A 21,383-nucleotide genomic window follows, 5' to 3' on the forward strand; every position below is an offset into this window, starting at 1 on the left:
GCATTCAACACCATAGTGCCCTCAAAGCTCATCACTAAGCGGCGTGGCTGGGGGCTTCCGGTGACGCAACTTAGGAAATGGCTGCCGAGTTTTTCGTACTGCACATCAGTTGGGTATTTCCCCACCTAAATTCAAGTATTTACTCTGAGCATTATAATAACTTACACAAAATGGAAAAATAGGAAAAGGTAGCGGAGCTACCCATAACAAGACAGAAGAAGATATAATCGTCGATGAACCCGAGATGGCTAACGCTAGCGCAAATAAGATAGCAGCAGCAAAATAACCCTAGTTTCGTGAGGTGATGAAGGAGGAATTGGGCGAGGCGCTCACAGGCTTACGAGAGGAACTTCGAGAAGATGTAAGAAAATAACTAAATGAGTTCAAGAAGGACATTAACCAGAAACATGAAGAAAACAAATTAGAACTTCACAGCATATCTACAAGAATGGGGGACTCAGAACAGCGCATTGGGGAAACGGACACATGGAACTTTGCAGTCATAAAAAAAGTTGAACAGTCACTGAAAAGCCAACAGGTACTACAGGCAAAAGTGACAAAACTCGAAGGTTTCTCACGTCGAAACAACATTAGACTTTATAAAGTAGTAGAGGGCGCAGAAAAAGACTATGCCCAATTCGTGGAGGGTCTATTCAAGGACATACTTGAAGACGACCCTGACCTGGGATTCGAGAGAGCACACCGAGCTCTGGCCTCAAAACCCCCCAGCGGCGCCCCACCAAGATCCATAGTAGTACGGTTCCTAAAATTCTCAGGCGAAGAGAAAGTCTTACATGCAACCTGGAAAAAGCCTGTTAACTTCCAAGGCCAACGAGTGTTCTTTGATCATGACTACGCGGGAGAGATACTGCAAAGAAGGAAAGAATACACCCCCATTAAGAAAGCACTTAAAGAGAAGGGTATTCGCTTCCAAACACCATTCCCGGCAAAAATGCGGGTATTTCTGGAAAACGGCCCGGTTACATACGAGCATGCAGCCGAGGCGGCTGAGGACCTGAAGACAAGGGGCTTCCCAGTGGAGTATACCGCCAGGAGAAAGGTGACATCACCAGTGGAAAGACTCGAGCAGGCTCTCCCATGGATCGTTGTCGATAAGCAGGGTCATGGAGAAAGAGGGAAACCATCTCGGCGAGAGGACGTTTACATCCGAGAGAGACTCAGGCATTTCCAACGGGAAGATGGAAGAGACTGAATCAGATGTAACAGAATTAATAGTTACCACGAGCTGTTAAGACTGGGTTGTTATGGTTGACATTGCAATAGGTAAAATATCTCCCCTATTTAACCCTAATGCTGAACAAAGGTGAGTAGCCAAAGGGCATGTACTCTTTATGAACACACTAAGTAGTGTCACATTAATAACGTATATATTAGCTAAGGATTAATGACACATTGACGGGGCGACAGAAGGGCATATCAGGGGGAGGATTCATGATATGCAAGCATGACCGATATAGTTTCACTTGTAATTAACCGATGTGTATAAGCGACGAAATAGGCGCCCTTATTATTTTCGGTTCCACCAGGTCTTGTTTGTGACTACAGGTCTTTTTTATTTATATCGATGCACCATCGGTAATTTAAGGTCATAAGTCTCAATGTAAACGGACTGGGGAGTGACATCAAGAGAAGTAAGGTAATAGCAAAGATGAAACGGGAGGGCGGTGACATACTATTCTGTCAGGAAACTCACTTATCCACACCTGAACACGAGAAACTCAAGAAAATGGGATATAGGAACACTTTTTTTTTCTTCTTACAAAATGGGTAGAAGGGGAGCTGCAATCTTGATCCCAAATTCAGTTAATTTTGAGTTTATGTCAGAAATAAAAGACAAGGAGGGTAGATTTATACTGGATAACAAGGAAGTTACATTTATTTAATGTATACGTGCCCCCGGGGAGTGACATGATCTTCTACAGGAAGGTGTTTGGTTTAATTGCCACAGAAACCTCTGGCACTCTTATCTGTGGAGGGGATTTTAACACAGTTCTAAACTCAAACTTGGACAGCACAAATCAAAATAGGAAAATGAGTCTAGTTGCTAAAAAGATCAATAGGATACTGCAGGATCTAGGACTGCTCAATGTATGGCGTGACACCCACAAGACCGATAAGAAATATACTTTTTACTCAGCCCGCCACACTGAATACTCCAGGTTAGACTACTTTTTCATGTACAGTGCAGATAGACACAGGCTTAAGGATTGTAGGATCGGGCAGAGCGACTTATCAGATCATAATGGAGTTTACCTTACTCTACACCTTGATAGCAAACCAAGAAATACTATATGTAGACTTAATACAAACATGCTGAATGATCCAGCATTCAAGGAATCAATAAAGACAGAATTGAACATTATCTGGAGAATAATGATAACGGGGAAGTATCTCCTGCTACATTGTGGGATGCAGCTAAGGCAGTTATTAGAGGAAAGATCATAGTCACATCTCTCAAGAAAAAGATTAAAGCACAGAAACTGCTGAAATTACAGGAAACGATCTCATAGTCAATACAAAGTCCCTCTTATATTACAAGAGATTCAAAAGGTAAAACAGGAAATTGACCAGATTTATAGAGAAGAAGTAGAGAAAAAGCTTAGGTTCCTGAAACAACGATATTATGAAGCAGACTCAAAGGCAACCAAATGACTAGCATGGAGACTCAGGAAACAACAAGCACAGAATATCATTTTCAAAATAAAAGATCCCAAAACAAAGAAGATCACATGCAAATTAGATGAAATACAGAATGCTTTTGTATCATATTACACAAATCTGTACAAGCAACCAGAGAAGGCAGATGCACAGACAATAGAGATTTTTTTTAACTCAATTGATCTCCCCCCATTTGGGACAGAGCAAAATGATAGACTAGAAATAACTACTGAAGAAATGAAGAAAGCAACATCTCAACAAAAAGTCAACAAGTCTCCAGGCACTGATGGCTTCCCTTCAGAATGGTTCAAGACATTCAGAGAATAACTAACACCTCTACTTAAGGCCTGTTTTAACTGGACTCTGAGGGAGGGGGGTCTCCCACCGTCATGGAGAGAGGCCATCATATCTGTAATCCCAAAAGAGGGTAAAGATAAGAATGCAGTTCATATAGACCTATCGCAATTCTTAACACAGATTATAAACTATATGCATCAATAATAGCCAACAGAACGGAGAACATAATCCCAGAATGTATTGACAGAGATCAAACTGGTTTCATACAAAATAGGCAGACACAGGACAATATAAGGAGAACACTACATGTCATGGACCACATTACTCAGAATAAGACAAGTGCAATATTAATCAGTCCAGATGCAGAAAAAGCATTTGATTCAGTGGGATGGGATTACCTATTCCAAGTTATGGAAAGATTTGGTTTCAACAAAGAAGTGATACAGTGCATCAAAACACTGTATTCATGTCCGACTGCTATAATAAAGATAAATGGACATTTGACACGAACGATCAAATTAGAGCAAGGAGCAAGACAAGGCTGTAATCTTTCACCCACGCTCTTCTCCTTGTACCTCGAACCATTAGCACAGGCAATAAGACAAGACCCAACCTTAGAGGGAATAACAATAAGAGGCAGTGAACACAAGATATGCATGTATGCTGATGACGTTCTGTTATTCCTTAAAGACCCAGGCTCAAGTGTACCTAGACTGATGGATGTTTTACAAACATTTGGAACATATTCAGGGTATGTGCTTGACATACACAAGACCCAAAACCTAGTATATAATTATACCCCACAGGAAGAGCAGGTATAACTTCCACTAGACCTCTTCATCCATTAAATATATTGGAGCATATCTACCAAAGATACACGCAAACTTTATTGCATGAATTACGATAACATCAACAAGAACATATATGATGACCTATAGGTGGAATTCACTTCCCTTAGATCTTAGTAGTAGAATTGAAACAATCAAAATAAACATCCTGCCAAGGTTACTGTATTTGTTCCAATCACTGCCCATACAAATCCCACCTAAACAGTTTAGGGAATGGGATAAACGGATATCAAGGTTTATCTGGAACAGTAAGAGACCAAGAATTAGATATACAACATTACAATTACCAAACAACAGTGGGGGTATGGCCTTACCAAACCTACAAGATTATTATGTGTCAGCCCAATTGAGACCTCTGGTGTGTTGGTGCAATTCAGAATATGAATCCAAATGGAAAGACATAGAAACTACTTTGACAGATATTCCCAAAACTGACTGTATGGGTAATAAGGACATGGTAATAGAAATATACAATATACAAAATCAGTGGATAAATTTCTCTCTGAAGACATGATTTAGGGTAGTTAAGCAAAATAATTTAGACAGAGAGATCAAACTGCTGAGTTGGCCCGCATACAACCTCAGCTTCATCCCGGACAGCAGATTTAAACAATGGACGCAGAACGGCATCACATCATTCAGTACAATTATAAGGAATGGGGACCTAGATAACTTCCAGGACCAAAGTAAAGAACATGGCTTGGATAAACAGGATTTTTACAGATACCTACAAGTCCGACACTATTTCTTAAGGGAGATAAAAGTGACTGACCCTCGAGCACCTCAAATTAATCCAAGTATTCAGTAACGCATACAACTTGGGGAGTAACAAAAAAACATTTACAAATCTCTACTTGGGTATTCAATCACCAAAGAAACATTCTACAAACTAAACATTGGAAAAATAATGGGATTTGACATCGAACAAACATTCATTTCTTTGTACTTGGGTGAAATACCTGATGACTTACACAATAGAGAAAAGTACCTCTTGAAGGTCCTACTGGCAGCCAGTAAAAAGGCTTTCACTAGGAAATGGCTACAAAAAGACCCTCCCACAGTGACACAATGGATAGATATTGTAAAATAAATATACCACATACCATATGACCTTTGCTTTAAGAACTCAACAGGAGAGAGGTCAATATTGGGAAAAATTGGTTTCGTACTTGATAAAGGTCTAATTCAAAGATGTCAATGTAACTAATATGATGATGAAGATATGACGTGCACTGTAACTGCCAGATCTTTTTTGTTGTTCTTTTATTTTACATTATTTGTACTTTCTTTGTGTTCCTACAATAAAATCAGAGTATATTTATATATATATATATATATATATATATATATCTTTTTTTTTTAAAGCTGGACTTCCTGACGGGCCATCCCCAGGTGGTAAGGGTAGGTAACAACACATCCGCCACCCTGATCCTCAACACGTGGGCCCCTCAGAGGTGCGTGCTTAGTCCCCTCCTGTACTCCCTGTTCACTCATGACTGCACGGCCAGGCACAACACCATCATTACCTTTGCCAATGACACAACAGTGGCAGGCCTGATCACCAACAATGATAAGACAGCATATAGGGATGAATCTGGGTTTGGCGAATGCCAGGTGAACACCTCGTGCCCCAATGCATAGTGCCAACTATAAAGTTTGGTGGAGGAGGAATAATGGTCTGGGGCTAGGCCCTAGTTCCAGTGGCGGGAAACGCTACAGCATACAATGACATTCTAGACGATTCTGTGCTTCCAACTTTGTGGTAACAGTTTGAGGAAGGCCCTGTCCTGTTAACAGCATAACAATGAACCTGTGCACAAAGCGAGGTCCATACACAAATGGTTTGTCGAAATCGGTGTGGAGGAACTTGACTGGCCTGCACAGAGCCCTGACCTCACCACCATCGAACACCTTTGGGTGAATTGGAACGCTGACTGCGAGCCAGGCCTAATCGCCCAACATCAGTAGGCGAACTCACTAATGCTCTTGTGTCTGAATGGAAGTCCCCACAGAAATGTTCCAACATCTAGCCTTCCCAGAAGAGTAGAGGCTGTTATAGCAGCAAGGCACTTTACAGGCCATGGATAGTGTCCACTGTCCATTCAAACTATGCTCTAAGGGTATAAAACACTGTCAATAATATGAAAATAAAAATGAGTGCTGATGCAAAAGGCTGAGCGAATAAGTGAAAAGATGAAAAAGTACATTTGATTTCTTTGTCAGACAAACAAATCCATAGGACCCATGGTTGTGTTCCAAGTCTGTTTCAGGAGAACCCTTTGTTAGCTACTCCCTTTGCCTCATGTTCGTTCTCTGCTCCTCACCTCATTACTTAACGAATATTGCCCCCTGCTGGATAGCAACAGTATCTCACTCCTTCCTTGTTTTGGGCTTGGGGGCTGAAAGCGAATGGGAAAAATCCAAGTTGCAGGCCTACTATAGGTGGAAATACTTAAGATACACATGTTACAAGATAACAGTAGCAGATCTTACCATTTGGGTTCTCCTGTTTATAAAAAGGTCTTCAGCATTTCCACTGATTCTTCTGCTCTGAAACATGAGAAACACTGAAAATTAAGGAGTATATATATGAATAAAGTATATGAATGATCCTATTCAACTATTCAAATCAAGGCTGCTGCATTAATGAGGATGTATTTGAACACGGGATGCATTTCTACCAAAATGCTGTAAACACTATAGACTGTACTTTTAATGATGACCCAGTGTGGGGTAGATCAGCAGAATTATGTCTAGAACAGATCCACAGTCACCAAACCTGCCATTATAAACACCCATACACCATCTGTCTCACTGTTAAAGTAAAACAGATAATGACCTATTCTCAGACATGTACTATAGAGGAATTCTCAAGGTAATAACCCTTCTATCTGTCAAACAAACTCATCCTGGCATCATTTATGCTATGGTAAACCGCAATGGGTAAACTCAAGTTTACTGGTTGATGAGGTCAAGGATACTGATCAGGCGAAGAGCTCCTGCACACCTGGCACCTGATGCGTGGCTCCAGTCACATAGAGCAGAGTTTCCCAAACTCGCATCTATGTCAAGACAAAAAAACAATGATTGCAAAGTTAAACAAACCATTATCCAAAGCTTATTTTACCTGTAAAGGAGGTGGAGATTATTATTAGCAGACCATTACAAGTAGTTTGTTGTTGTAATAATTTACTGGTGGGACTGTCCTGCCTTTAGTCGTCACTGTTTCGTTCCTTTTGTGTTACTTCTTCATAGTGAAAACGCAAAAGAAAATGTTTTTTTTTTGTTTCTCTAAAAGTTAACGCTAAATATGAGGAACGAAACAGCTACCACAAACGGCGCAATGTCCTGCCAATATGCCTATGTCAAACTTAGCATGTCAAAGACATTAGCCATCCATCTCTGTAAGTCGAAGACACATGGCTGAAAGTATTTTCTAGAAACGACATACTTTTCCACATTCTCTATCCCCATGTTAGATGTACAGTCTGAGAAACTACATCAATTAGAAGATGCCACAAACACACACGAACTATCAGAATGCTCAAGCGACAGCCTTATAACACCATCGCTGCCTGGAACAATTTCATGGCGCTTGGGTGCATTGAGGGGGAAGATAATATTGGACGGACCACTCAGTAATTTACAGATGATCGCAGAAACACCGATGAATCGTTGTCGCTTTGCTTAGTGTTCTGCTTCACACATGCATGTTTGACAGTTAGCAGCTAGCCAGCCACCTAGCCAGGGAGAGGCTATACCAAAGACAGTGCATTATGAAGATCCCTGGACACACTTGTAGGCGACCTCGGCTAGCAAAACTCATACGTAGAAACACGTTATCGGGTCGTCTCGCGTCGAACTGCGCATATGCAGGTCGTCAACTCAGAGGCACTCTTTCTATATAAAGTTGTTTTTGACGAAAATGAAAACGTGTCAGTTTGTGACTCTCACAGGGTTGGAGTCATAACAAGTTCAACTACATAAGACATTGGCTCGAATCTAAAATGTTCCTTTAGATTTCGAGAAAATTAATGAATAAGTAAGATCCTATCTTTGGCTATACGGACACATCTGGTGCCCAAATTGATGACGTATGTAAGTATATCGCGCAGCTGAGAGTGAGTTGTGGAATTTTGCAATTCTTTTAGATGCTGCTTGATCATTGAGGAACGTGTCAAGACCCGGGCCCTGTTTCAGAAAGCAAGTTTAACAAACTCTGAGTTTAAACCTGAACTCTGGGTTGACTAACTCTGAGCTGTCAAACTCAGAGTTTTCGGTTACAGAGCAGGTGATAACAATTAGTTAAATCAAAGCTTGGTTAACTTGTGCATGAGGAGATAAAGAGCCATCATCAATGGAACGCAGATAACATGATTCATCATGGCAACAGGAGAAAACGTCTCGAACCTCCTACTTCTCCCCAGTGGAGTTTGAGATGTTAACGAAGGCGTATGCAGAATATGTGCATATATTTAAGAAAAATAAATAAATGCCGTAGCAGCAGCAAAAGAACGCGAGTTGGCGTAGCAGAAAATTGCTGACCAAGTCAATGCGTGAGTATTCATTTTAAGAAGTTTTATCTCGTGTTCCACTTATTCAACATTTTATGTGTGCGTGTACAGTATTATTGCATGTCCAACCCAACAGGCACAACTTACTTGGCAGCCACTGAAGATGAAATATACAAATATACTTGAAACAGGTAAAGTATAATTTCATTACAAGAAATTGTGATGTTGTTAAGCCTACCCTACCTACCTAACAGCATTCAGTGGCTACATTAAACCTATAATATATTTAAGTAGTTAGTGACATTTTCTAAGCAAAAAATGTATGTTTTTCAGCCATCCCAACACTGCCAGTATTTGAAAGTAACACCTAAATTCCTTTGTACATACATGTCTCTGAATTTGTGAATACTGGACAAATTTGACCTCAATTATAACCAATAGAAAAAGTCTGAGGGCTGAAAAACGGGTGGGGGTCCACCACCACTCACAGAGGCTGAAGAGATGGCCCTCAGTCAAAACAGTGGGTGACCTATTGATGAAGGTATCTTTGGAGGAAGCTCATTAACTGATTTAGTGCTTCATACAAAATACATGAATTATTGCTTAGACTGATACCTGTAATTCTGTGGTATTCTTCTTTGAGTCTTGTGAGTCTGTGACTTGGGAACGCCACAAAAGTGTACAGTAAACGTTTCAGTGCAAGAGTCACATTTCTGACGGCCCAACAGACGGTTGCCTTGGAAATATGCTCAGCGTCACCAATGTTATATAGAACTCCCGTTGGCAAAAAAACAAAGTGCAACAAATTAATTTATTCCGAACTGAGAGCATGTCCACAATGTGTCATATGAGGGCTGAGAATATTGTTCAGATAAATGATCGATTGAACGTTTCTGTTTTTCTGCACAAACATAATCGGTGAATGATAAAACATCCAAGCGGGGCATGATCACCCTCTCCCAACTGAGAATTCTGTGGAGTATTTGTGCTTCAATTTCAACTGGCTCTTCAAGAAAAGGACACGCCATGTCTGACACCTTAAGTCTGCAGGCTTCAGCTAAAGAGGAGGAGAAACTCGGGGCTAGTTGAAAACCTGCCAGCGAGCAGGTTAGCTCCACGGAGTATGTTGCCATAGTAACTGACTCAGAGTTAAACTGAACTGGCTTTGTGAAACCGAAAACCCAGACTTTCCTTCAACTCTGAGTCAAATAACTCTTGAGTTTTCACAAAACCCGCTTTCTGAAACAGGGCCCTGACCCTCAGAACGTACCTACAATTAACCCTGTTGACTCATCAGTAGGAAAGACTTGTTTTTGTTTTAGTCCATTTAAAATAGAGCTATACGAGCCTTGTTTCAACAGGAAACTTACTGGAATGGTTTTATTGATAATATCTGTTGTAGAAAAAGTTTGGATGTTGCCACATACCTACTTAACACAATTAAGGAAGTTTCTTCTTAAATTATAAATAAATATTATCCTGCCAACCACTATATGAAGAAGTAAAAAAAAAAAAAAAAAATCAAAATTCAATATTGTAGCTTCTGTAATGACCAAGCAGAAGCATTTGCAATTTTTTTGTCATTGTATTCATGTAAGGAATTTGTGGCAAGACATCAGTAGATTTATAATTGAACACATTTATGATTATTTTACGCTATTATGGGGAGATGTGCTGCTTGGATTCTTTTCTTATGATAGATATAAGTTTAAATAATTTTATTAGATTAATTTCATTATTCTTTTGGCCAAATTTCAAATACACAAATGTAAATGTACAAACAAAACACATTTTCTTACCTTGCAAAAATAAATTGAACTATTTTAAGACAATTAAATACTCTACCAACAAAACAGCTGTTAGAACTATGTGTGTATGTCCCATAAGGACCTTGTGTAATGTGATATTGTACCCCCTAGCCCAATTGTCCTTTGTATGTGTGTATATATATATACATACACTTTTGTTCCCCCATGTACTTTTTGTGTTGATTTGTTGTTAATAATAATACAATTACAACATTGTTATGTTTTAAAGAGTAGTGAGGAGACAAATCTGTTCAGTCGGCAACAACTTGTAAAATAAAGTGATGTTTATTTTGATGGGTGAGGGAAAAGTAAATTGTAATTGGTCACCACTTACTTGTACATATCTACCTCAATTACCCAGTACCCCTGCACTTTGCCTCGGTACTGGTACCCCGTGTATATTGCCAAATTATAGTTACTCATTGTGTATTTATTCCTCGTGTTATTATTTCTTTGTAATGTTGGCAGGGACCAGATTAAGAAACCATAGGCACCCAGCCTTTTAAACACGCATTTAATTCAATTCTACGTCATTTGTATGACAGAAGACATTAGCTGATTTATTTTTTAATGGCACACAAATGACCAAAATGAGTGGCTACTAACAAATGTAGATCAATCTGGTAATGAATTCAAACAAACAAACCATGCCAATGAAGCGACACATAGATTGTACAATATAAGGACGAAATATATAAAGAGTATATTGTAGGCTACTAAATACAATTTCCATTGGCACACTGACTCACCAAACGATGAAGCCATAGGCTACTCACGGTGATGGTCGATGCACTAGTCGTGGCAAGGTAAATAAACAGTGCTTCTGTTAGCTACAAATTGGGATTGAGGATTGTTTTTATATACTGGTTCTACAGACCGATTAGTCTTCTCTTTCCAAACAGTGCATTCTTCCAGCGATTGTATTTTGAAATCTGAAAAAGGCAAATCGACAGCGTAACCAACCATATATATAATCAATATAGTTTATAATCCGATTATATCTATGGCCACAAAGCAACAAACTGTACTGCGGCCTTCCCGACTGTAGGCATACCGATAACTGCCAAAATAAAGGAAACACTTGAGTAAACAAGTGATACAAAGTATATGTTATGGTGTGGGGTGCATTTCGATGGAATGGTTTAAATCCACTTGTAGAATCTATGCCAAGGCGCATTGAATCTGTTCTGGCTGCTCGTGGTGGCGCAACACCCTAAAACACTATGTCGGTGTTTCCTTAATTTTACCAGATAGCCTTTCCTGTATGTGCTTCTGATAACGTAATCCACATTTATTTTTTATAAGCTGTTGATCCTCTATGGCTAAATTATGCTCTATGGTGTATTTTGAACATTGAGAGCGGGCTCCTGTGGGTGGATCATTTTTATCATTTATTTTCTGACACAATTGACCAGTCATTTTTATTTATTTATTATTCAGTTTAAAATGTAGGCCTACTACTGCTGCATTCACGTACGTTTATTTTTGTACAAAACATATGGACAACTGAATGATTCTGAACAATCTCCCAAGTTCCAACTTTGGCAGACAAGTTTCAAATTGTAGTTGAATTTTCTAGGAACAAACACAAATTACACTAGCTAAAAAAATACATGTAAGTACAGTAGCTATCTGAGAGGCTCATCAAGACAACTGACGGATCCGTTCGTCTCCACTAGACTCGCTGAGTGAAACGCGTCACCAATTTGGGCACCAGGCGTGTCCACATAGACAATACAGTATGCCTCTCCACACCTCCATCAATTTCGTGTCATGTGCGCTGTGGAAAATAACACACTTGGGTGCTTTATTTATTGTATTTTATAAATATGCAATCGTCTCAATGTTTTCATCTACTTGGAATTTCCTGAAACGCCACAAAATGAAATGTATTTTCTCAGGGACTTTTGTCGGATTTAACGTTAACTGCTAGCCAGGAATGTTTACCTGTCTGGGTTTGATCAGATGTATTTTATGTCAACTATGACTATTATGCATTTATGAAGCTAAGTTGTATCTAAATAGTTAAAAAATAATTTGCATGAAATATAATCAGCATAAATCTAACTAACTGATGGCCGTAACGTTAGCAAATGTTGGTGCAGTCGTTCTAGCTAGCTACATCCTGCCTATCTGTTCCAGGTGTGTACTTTCTTGGTAAATATGCCCAAAAGAAAATCTGAGATATACAGGAGCGTGAGGCATCAGAGTATATCGCTCAAGCCTGACGTCAGTTCCACTTCGAGAGTAACCAGAGAACGTGCAACATGACAGGTAGGCTACAGATAGTCATCTCACCTTCAGTCTATTAACAGTAACAGGCCCTGAAATCTCCTGCAACAATCATGTCAAATGATTGCGATACTGCTGTGTTGATTCATATTTGTGCATTTTGAAACCCTGTTGATTTTTTAAAATGTATAGTGTTGTCAATGCTCCCTACCTTAATTAAGAGAAGCCATTTTACATAATCTGAACTCAGAACCTCACAGCACTGCTGAAGAGCATGTACGCACGCGGTCATGACTTGATAGCTCAGCAAAATTATTAGTTTATTAATGACATCATCTGTTTCTCTTTTAGACCAGCAAATAAACTTTAAATATGGGAGGACCTGAAGATTATCAGTGTTATTATTCTTCAACATGAATTCATTTGAATCAATAACTAAAGTGATTTAATCTGTCATATGGTAATCACCCCCAGGTTTCACCCGAAGTGTCGTGGCTGTGTACAGTGTGTTGGTATGTTGATTGTTTTACACCATGTTCAGCTCAATATCATTTGTGGCTACTTATACATGGACAATTCTGTCAGCAAGAATTGAATGGTACGCCTTTAAGCTTTAATGTCTTGTACCCTATGGGGCAGCTTCAATTCCTAGTTACATATTAAGCCTACATTCAGCACCTCCCATGAACTGCAGAAATGAAGGAGTGGACATTTTACTGGTAGACCTGGACTTCTTGGCCTTCTCTGTATGTCTGCATGACACTGGACATCACAGATGGAGGAAGAAATGCACTTATTCTCTGTACCAAGTCACAAAACTCAAGAGGATCGGGTCCTTGGAAAGTTACTGTTCCCTGTCCTTGGTGGGAGAACTGTGTTCCATTGTGGACTGTAGGGTTCTAAACTGCTGCCTTCTTTACCTGGACACTTCAAGGTCAAAGACCCACTGCATCTTCTGTTGTTCTGCCCTTAACCCACTATTAACTACCTTGCTCAGCCGTCATTGTAAATAAGAATTTGTTCTTAACTGACTTGCCTAGTTAAATAAAGGTTAAATCTTAAGAACCTGAGTTTTTGTCCTTTACTGATCTGTTCTCCCAAGGCTTAAAAAGTCAGCCAGACAACCCACCATGAATCAGGTCATTTTCCTGTGTCATTATGAAGAAAATCCTGAAAGCCTTATCCCACTTTACATAGCTGTTGGTTTGGTACATTAAAGCTGAAATCTGCCAAAGGAGCCACGGACTGCCCCAGGAGCATTTGTTGTTTTTGTTTTGAGGAAATGAGCACCCAGCATTGTTGTGTAAAAAAAAAATCTACGTACATACTCTGCTGTTCTATCGCTCGTGCAATGATGTCCGAGGGATTTTTGTTGGTGTTTGAAGTCTTTGTTGTAATATGTGTTCCACCAATTAGGTACCTTTTTGAGTAGTGTAAAAGTTACGAGAAACTTTTAGAGAAAAAAAGCCCCAGTTTTACAGTATTTCACCTAATTTTAACATTCTTCAATAAAGGGCACACATTCTTAATTATTTTACAACATCAACAGATAAAAATAAAAACCATAGCAAGTGCCAAATAAAGTGACTTCATCTTAAATCAGCCATAAATCCCCTTGTGGCGGGGTAATGGAAGCTTGTGTGCAGCAGGAAAGGGCAATTGAATTCAAGCGTAAAATATTTCTAGCCTGTATCTATGGCTAACAGGGTTGACATGTTATGCTTGACCCTTGCTGTTTTCCACCACAAAACATCAGGTTTTATTTTTTTTTTTATATTTTTTTTTTCAAATTACAAATAACTTAATTCTATATATCAGCATTTTGACATGTCCATCATTGTCTCACGTCAGATCAGTGCAGATGGCTGTCGCACTGACCTGAGACAAAGGGAGATGTTACAATGCTGAATTTTGGCACGCCTATTATTTTTAAAATGCAATATTTATGCACAATTTCTACTTAAAATATTAAAGGGCACTTCTATCCATAGACCAATATCGCAAATGAACTCGGCATTTTCACTGCTATGGATTGCAACTTTAAGCATAAAGTGAATCAAGTGTCAGTTTGAGTCTAAACAGATTAGTCTTAGTTTTTCCATTCTATCACTGTTGTTGAGGAATCAGTGTACAAAATATTAGAAACACCTTGTCTTTCCATAAGACTGACCAGGTGAATCCAGGTGAAATCTATGATCCCATATTGATGTCACTAGTTAAATCCACTTCAATTAGTGTAGATGAATTGGACGAGACGGGTTAAAGAAGGATTTTTAAAATATCCAGTGCTGTGCCATCGACTGCAATTCCCCATTCAACCTCTAGGTTTACTTTCTGTTCAACAATGTTCAGTACTTCACTGCACTATTGACTTCGTCTACTTTGTCTTTGTCTTTGAAATGTCAATGTTTTTTCTTATTAAATCATGGAAATTGGAAATGTTCTCATATTTCTGTCAGGGAATGGGGGTGGGCCTTAATGTTAACCTTGAGGTTTGTTTGGGAACTTGAAGTGAGAATGTAGGCCTGTCTATTTCCTCTTTGTAACATAACATTCTGAATAACAACAGAAAATGTAAGTACTGTAGCATTGACATTAAAAATTATAAAATACCACGATTTAATATATCCAGTGTCTTTTGATTTGTGTTTCCTAATATAAATGTAGGTAACTATTTTATGGACCACTTTACTTCAGGGTCATACTGTCGTCTCTTTAGAAGTTTCTCTGCTCAGCAGCAGAGGGCAGCACATAAGATAAGGACTAACACTATACTGGACTCCCATTGCGTCAATACTGCCCCTGCCAATTAACATGTATGATGGATCAAGTAGGCTACATCTCTATCAAATGCTTTTGGGACAAACACATTTGATTAACTTTCTTGGTCTTATTTCTTTACATTTGTAAAGTATCTCCCACCATGATTTATAAAGTTAAAGCTCAAAAGTGACCTATAACATTCAATATTTTGTGTACTTGTTTTTGAAACATCACCATTTCTTACGAGTTCTAGAAAATACTGATGGTAAACACAACCTTGTTACCTTTGTTTCCCAAAATTGTAAAGTGTTATTAGATGTAAAGTATTTGTTGTATTTAGAATATGTTAAGTTGCCACGATATACTAAAAACAATTAAGAGATCATAAAATACTATTTCTTTACTTACTACTATGTTCATATCAGGTGAAACATGTCACACCAATGACTGATGACTGGCTGAAAGACATTGGTAATAATAAGACTGTGTGAGCTGTAGTGTAGATTTCAGTGCAGCCGTTGATATTATTGACGGTCATTTGTTATTGGAAAAACTCATGTTATGGCTTTACAACAGCTCTCTATCCAAGATATGGCAGATATCTATCTATTAGAACACAGAGGGTTTTCTTTTAATGGGAGCTTCTCTGACGTAAAACATGTCAAGCGTGGTATTCCAAAGGGGAGCTATCTTGGCCCTTTTTAATGTTTCCTCGTTAATGATCTACCACTGGCCTTAAACAAAGCCTGTGTGTCTATGTATGCAGATGTTTCAACACTACAGAGTGCCTTCTGGATGTATTCACACCCCTTTACTTTTTCCACATTTTGTTGTGTTACAAAGTGGGAATACAATGGATTTAATTGTAATTTTTCGTTAACGATCTACACAAAATACTCTGTCAAAGTGGAAGAAATTATAACGTTAAACATTTGTGAAAAAATAAAACACTATATCTTGATTAGATAAGTATTCACCCCCCCCCCCCCCTTGAAATAACGGACCTTACAATTATCTGTATGTATAGAGATGGGGTAGTCATTCAAAAATCATGTCAACCACTATTATTGAACACAAAATGAGTCCATGCAACTTATGTGATTTGTTAAGCCCATTTTTACTCCTGCACTTATTTAGGCTAGCCATAACAAAGGGGCTGAATTTTTTTTGACTCAAGACATTTCAGCTTTCTGAAGGCACTGTACATGTCAGCGTCCCAAGCTAGTACAATCTCTGAAGCCCTAAACAAAACATTGCAGTCAGGTAGAATGGGTTGCTAGGAATAAACAAGTCCTGGTCATAACTAAAAACCAAAAGCATTGTATTTGGTACAACTTATTCCCTAAGTACTGGACCTCAGCTGAATATGGTAATGAATAATGTGGCTGTTGAGCAAGTAGAGGAGACTAAACTTCTTGGTGATACCTTCGATTGTAAACTGTCATAGTCAAGGTGTATTGATGATATTGTTGTAAAGATGGGGAGAAGTATGTCTGTGATAGAGGTGCTCTGCATTTTTAACATAACATTCAACCAAACAAGTCCTGCAGACTCTGCTTTTGTCACATCTTGACTATTGCCTGGTTATATGGCCAGGAGCTGCAAAGAAGGACCTAAGAAAGCCCAGAACAGCATGTCTTTCCCTTCACTGTACACAGAGGGCTAAGGCATGTCAGTCCCACCTGACTCAAAGTAGAGGAGAGATTGACTGCATTATTTCTTGTAAGTAACATCAATGTGTTGAAAATTCCAAATTGTTTGTATATTCAACTTACATACAGCTCTAAAAACCAACACTTACCCCACCAGACTTGCCACCAGGGGACTCTTCACAGTCCCCAAATCCAGAACGTACCCAAATCAACACACCGTGTTGTATCAATCGATGGTTGCATGGAACTCAATTCCAACTCGGATCACTCAGGCAAGTAGCAAATTTATCTTAAAAAAACAAGTGAGGCAAAGCCTCCCGGCACAACGCCACTGACCTTGTATGACCTAAAAACCTGTATGTACAGGTAACTGCCAAAATAATGTAAACACTTGAGTGAATGAGGCATACAAAGTATATTGAAAGCAGGTGCTTCTACACAGGTGTGGTTCCTGAGTTGATTAAGCAATTAACAGCCCATCATGCTTAGGTTCATGTATAAAAATGCTGGGCAGGCCATTATATTGGCTACCATGGCTATGCCCCCATAGGATGACAATGCCCCCATCCACACGAGTGGTCACTGAATGGTTTGTTGAGCATGAAAACCATATGCCATGGCCATCTCAGTCACCAGATCTCAACCCAATTGAACACTTATGGGAGATTCTGGAGCGGCGCCAAGACAGCGTTTTCCACCACCATCAACAAAACACCAAATGATAACATTTCTCAAGGTCAAATGATGTGGCCTCCCTGCGACAGAGTTCCAGACACTTGTAGAATCTATGCCAAGGGGCATTGAATCTGTTCATGTTCATGGTGGCCAAATGCCCTATTAAGACACTATGTTGGTGTTTCCTTTATTTTGTCAGTTACCTGTATATGCTGTTTATGAATATGGTGTATGCAGTACAGGACTTTTTTTAGCTGTATTGTTCTTATTTTAAATTCTGTGACTGTTCTTGTCTATTAGTATTATGCATTTTGTCATGTTTCATGTTTTGTGTGGACCCCAGGAAGAGTAACTGCTGCTTCTGCAACAGCTAATGGGGATACTAAATACAAAATATGAACAAAGACTTTTATTTCTGTTGCAATGAAAGAAGGCATGTTCGTCACACACCCACTCATCAGTGCGTCTAGTGATTTGGAAGAGTAGACTGCTACTAGACTGTGGTTTTACATTGTGCTATTTATGTCCTCAACACAGCCGGCGGTTTATGAAACATAGACATGAAAGAAAATGAATTCCTAAAGAACAAAAGAGTGTAAGATTGTGACTGATCTGGTGGTGCCATTATGGCACTTTTCTAATGGCCCTAGTCAAGGTTCCCAGAGTTTCAGAACAAAGCTTTCCAGTCAGAGATCTGGCGCAAGGCTAAATAAAGGACAGTGTGTACTCAAGTCCATGGTTAATATGGGCTAAGTGATGCTAAAAGTGATGGCAATCCTTTGCCAATTGTGTGGCATGGGGAGAAACTGGTTTAGTCATACTGACGGACGCAGTTTTGGTGCCCAAATAGAGGGGTAGTGTAAACGTCCATAATGGATGCTTTGTTACATAAAGCAATTACATGTGCTGAGTAATTGTTAGGGTGTTTTCCACAAAGCACATTCACAAACAGCTCACCTCCAATCACGTGACTTGTTGTGAGTGTGCCCTTTCTTGTGTGCTTGCCAGCTAACAGGAAATTCCCCTATCACATGAGTGTGGTCAAGAAGCTGAAGGCATGAAGGCAGACATCCTGGAACATTATGGGAGATACTTCTGGTAAACATTTCAGAGATGTTGCATCAGGCATTTTCCCTGCTCTTTCCTACTCTGAGAATGACTAAGCAGGTTTATATATTAGAATGTAACAGTACTAGTTTGCATAACTTATTGCAATAGCATGTTGTTACAGAGCATATTCTAGAAAGATTGCGGTTTAACATGGGTTCGCTGGTCAGTCATGTCCCTTTAGTTTTTTTCAGAAAAAAAATGTATGGCTTTGTTAAGAACTCAAACCTTGTATTCATTGACACACAGTACGGCTGGACAACAGTAGCTATTAACAGATAACACAAACTAATACATTCTGGTATTGTATTGTAGATATCAGTGACGGTCTGTTCCGTTTAAAATTAGGGAGGACAATGTTTTTTTAGGAACGCCTTTTCTATTACAGCATATTGGATGACTGTTCATTTTCCATTCATCCAGCTCAATATAACATCGATAGGTTTAGGCCAACTACTTACTACATGATACCCAAATTTGCCTTATACCGATCATGAGGTTGCTACAACTTAGCCAACAAATGACAGTTTACAACATAGGATAACAGATCAAGAGCCAAATTGGAGTAATCAAGGTGACAGACAGGGACTCATTCAATATCGCATTGCACTCGCTTGCCTGCACCTTGCTTATCTGAAATGTAATCATTAGTTTCAGTTTCATTCTGTTTGGTTCAGTTTAAGATACGTTTTGCAACAGAATCGGTGAAATGAATACAACCTTGATCATCCGCACACACAGTTCACTTTCATAGCAGCCACATACAGCATCATCACTTTGCTAGTTGTATAATTCATTCTCGCATCTACACACTCTCCTCCTATCACATTTTCCCTAAGCTTGTGGACTTCAGTGCACAACACAACTGTGTCCAGGCGCAAAAACCTCTTCAAGCCAAACCTTTACACCATAAACCCTAACAGCTACACAGCCTACATCGTTATCACCACATTAACGATATAGTCAACAAACTAGAACTAACATGTTAGTAAACCCACAAACCAATCCATTTGTACAATCACGCAGTACAATGTACAGCAAGCAGTTTAGCAGTTACACCGGCGGGCCCCGGTGACAATACATTAATTAAACGGAAAGCTTACCTTGACTTGGAAGAGTTTTAGTGTTGGATAGCCTTAGCCAGCTTGGTAACATAAATAGCATTTCTCTCTGTTTGAGTCAGGTTGTTGAGTAGGAAAAATTAGCTGCGTTACCTAAGTAAGTGAAAAGTAAACTAAGAAGAAGAAAAAATACACCGATATCTCTTTCTCTCTCTGCTGCTTCTCCTTCATTTTTTTGAAAATATATATCTTTTTTTTTTAACTGTTCAACTATTGTCTTTCTGTCTCTGCGTCAACTACTCACCACACTTTATGCACTGCAGTGTACCTTCATTGCAAAACAGTGTTTTAATCAGTTATTTGGTGACGTGAAAATAATTAGTTCAGTTTTATATTTTTTATGAAATTCACTAAGTAGGATGGTCCTCCCCTTTCTCCTCTGAGGAGCCTCCACTGGTAGATATTGATGTGTATGCTGCAATGAAATTAGTGTAGTACATAAGTAAAAATGTGAATGTTTTATGACCCAATTCAAACCAATAATAAAATAGATTGTTTATAACACAATCTCTAGCGTTTTGTCACTAGTGGGTTACATTTGAATATCTGTTCTACTTAACTTAATCCTTCAATCTTAAATGTCTGCTTCTCCAGCAATTAAGGGCGAGTCATCACAACTGGCAATGAATCACCAGAACCTTCCCTGTCAAAAGACTTGGCTCACCTTTCTTCCTATCAAACCCATAACAATAACAACCCTTATCACAGTATCACAAGCCTCTACTGAGGCTGTGGTTTCAAGTGAAATAGGCTATTTATTATCTCTTTATCACATAGGCATACAGCATGATGGGAGAGAAATGGTTCCCAACTTCAACTGTAGGCTACCGTAGCTTTATAAATAATAATGAGAAGTATTTCAAACTAATCTAAAAGCAATGTAATCTAAACCATGTGCTAGACTTGTTTACAAGCCATGTGTCTTTGGCAGCCCTTATCAGAGGGTTGGCTGTAAGCGTGCTAACGGAGCAGCCTGTTCAAAGCAGAGTCCATTTGCTCAGGCCCTGTGTTTTGTGTGTGTGTGTGTGTGATTGATTTCTTAAACCAGTCCCTGGAGTAATCTCTGACCTAAGTCCTGATTGGTCCCGGGCCAGTGTTCTCATTAACTATTCACAGAGTGCTGTGATGATGCACGCTGCAGTCACACTACAGATTAGAAAGCTGATGTCACCTCACCTGAGGAATCCTGTTGGCTAAAGACCCCATAATGGCAGGCTCGAACAATGAGCATTCATTTGATCCCTACTTCAAAACAGTGAAGTTACAAAAAAAAATCACATGGCTGTTCTCATATGACGCCGCTTCGGCAAGTTGTAAAGAGTATGAGTTATTGTAACAATTCATTAGAAATTAATGCCAGTAAATCAGTGATACACTCTAGATATATGTATCTCTCTGGATATACTGTCCCCGTCCATACAGCCATCGGTATTCTCCGTATATCATGCGGACAGGAAGAAAGAACTCTCCGGAAAATAGAACGACGGAGGTGTATGTTTCATGATTAACTATTCATAATGTGATTGTCGTAAAGAACAGGAAGTACAGTCCTTTTGTTTCCCGATCGGGAATACCTCACTATCAAATGCAGACTCTGGTTATCGTCACGGCAGTGCATATTCTCCTACAATGAACTACACTGGTCTTTTTTTAAATAATTTTTTTAAGGGGGTAGATCAGCTTTAAT

The 21,383-nt window shown here is 39.2% G+C and overlaps 1 long non-coding RNA gene across 1 annotated transcript; it reads right to left on the reverse strand.

Moving 5' to 3' along the window:
• Positions 1 to 5,175: 5,175 nt before the first annotated feature.
• On the reverse strand, positions 5,176 to 7,437 carry LOC139407130 (uncharacterized). Its single transcript, XR_011634066.1, has 3 exons — positions 7,276 to 7,437; positions 6,806 to 6,886; positions 5,176 to 6,374 (listed from the first exon to the last, which is right to left on the reverse strand). It is a non-coding gene; the product is annotated as an uncharacterized lncRNA (long non-coding RNA).
• Between the last annotated feature and the right edge of the window lie 13,946 nt (positions 7,438 to 21,383).

This window comes from Oncorhynchus clarkii, chromosome 4, assembly GCF_045791955.1.
Source record: "Oncorhynchus clarkii lewisi isolate Uvic-CL-2024 chromosome 4, UVic_Ocla_1.0, whole genome shotgun sequence".
Taxonomy (NCBI): domain Eukaryota; kingdom Metazoa; phylum Chordata; class Actinopteri; order Salmoniformes; family Salmonidae; genus Oncorhynchus; species Oncorhynchus clarkii.